At 30.9% G+C, this 1,906-nt stretch overlaps 1 pseudogene; it reads right to left on the bottom strand.

Annotated features, from left to right (window-relative positions):
- Window positions 1-1,433: 1,433 nt before the first annotated feature.
- LOC148534799 (5S ribosomal RNA) lies at window positions 1,434-1,552 on the bottom strand (annotated as a pseudogene).
- Between the last annotated feature and the right edge of the window lie 354 nt (window positions 1,553-1,906).

Raw genomic sequence — 1,906 nt, 5'->3', positions numbered from 1 at the left:
AGTGGATGGTGGAGGGGATCTCAAGACACGAATTGGTTAATCTGAATGATTGTAAAATATAAAATGTGTAAGGAGTGAACAAAATGACAACTGAACAAGACATAAAAGTATTACTGTGACAATAATACACTTTATTTACATAACTCTTTCCTCACCTGCATGATGATAGCTAAAGATTTTAACAATGGATTACACCCTTTCTAGCAATATAAGCATTAAATTGTTCAAACATTCTCTGCCAAAACTCTGATGATGACATACACATTTTATTTTAAAAATCATATATGAATTAACATATTATTTATTTGAATAGCTATTTTGAAACAAACACATCAAAAATATGATTTTCCTAGAAGTTTACTTTTTTCTCAAAAGAAAACATGGCAAACATGTTTAACACTGTGAACACATAAAAAGAGTATAATTTCTACACTTTCTTTAAAAGCGTACTGTTTTACTTTTTATGATTATTTCTTAGTTAATGATTTAAAATGCCAGCAAAAATCCTATTTTCAATATTTTTAAATTACTGGTTAAAATTAAACAATGTGCATTTGTAAAGGCCATAAGATAATAGTATTATTTAAAAATGCATACTAAATAATTTTCCATGAGTTGCCATTCATAGGACAAAATTGTCAACTCATAATTTAGCTAATAAATTTAACTGAATGATTATTTAAGCAGATATGCATTCCCAGACCTCTAATTATAGAATTCATGATGTTTATCTCTGGGGAGAGATAAGTGTGTCAGCAGAAACAGTTGTAGAATGTTAATTCAATAAGGTTGATAACATTGATGGAAACTTAAAATAGCAAGGCCAGGAGTCATCATATTATATCATCCATTATACTGACTCACTTTGTTTGTAGTTGCATGATTTGTAATTGCAAGTGTCACAAAATTACAGAAATAAACCCAAAATGTAATTATTTTTATACACAAAACATAACTGACATAATAACTATATTGAAAAAACGGGGGGGGGGGGTGTTTTGGTACCGCACAGAACCATATATTATTACGGCATTAATTTACAACCACCCATATTTTATTTTTTATTTAGAGATTGTGACATAACATGTTGTTGGTGGTGCTCCCAAAGCCCAAAATATAACATGTACAAAAAACAAAGAGCCAAGAAGGGCTAGTTGTTGGGACACTCTTAAATCAAATTTAATAAAATGTAACCTTTATTACTGATTATTAAAAAGCTGCGGATCTCCTCATTTTATTAGAATAAATGGATACGGCAAAATAAATATTCAAATAATTCTGGGTAATCATGCTTCTATAAATTCTAGATTATTTATTCACATCATACAGGAGTTTTGTACCCATGGTGATCCTGAAATCAACATAAAACAAATCAAATGTAATCACTTATGTCCCTGCTATTATACACTTAGTCCCGTTCTGCTCCTAAATATTACCTACAACACCCAATATTCCCTGGTGGTCTTCCATCCAAGTACTAATCAGGCCCAATACTGTATAGCTTCCAAGATCAGATGAGATTGGGCATATTCAGTAAGGTATGGTTGTAGGACTATATAAACAGGAGATTGGGGGTCCTGGTGTAATATAGTTAAGGGCATTATGTAGGACTAACTCAGTATGAAAAGTCCGCTTTGATTAAACAATGGACATAAATTCCAAACAAAGTATTGCACCAGCATAATTTGATTAATGAATAAATTGGTTATGTTACCTTCTAAAGTATGTATATCATATTCATATAGCCATATAAACAGATAATCTAAACGCAGGTATAAGTAATGTCAGTCTAATAGTGCCTGGGGATAATCATATCACATGTAAATGGCATTTATATAGTTTTCATATGATTGTACATGGGTATGCAAATCCCATATGTTTCGGTAGGGATGGTGCTAATTTATAT

Source organism: Taudactylus pleione, unplaced genomic scaffold (genome assembly GCF_031769625.1).
Source record: "Taudactylus pleione unplaced genomic scaffold, aTauple2 ptg000064l, whole genome shotgun sequence".
NCBI lineage: Eukaryota > Metazoa > Chordata > Amphibia > Anura > Myobatrachidae > Taudactylus > Taudactylus pleione.
This window is presented reverse-complemented; position numbering and strand designations above follow the sequence as displayed.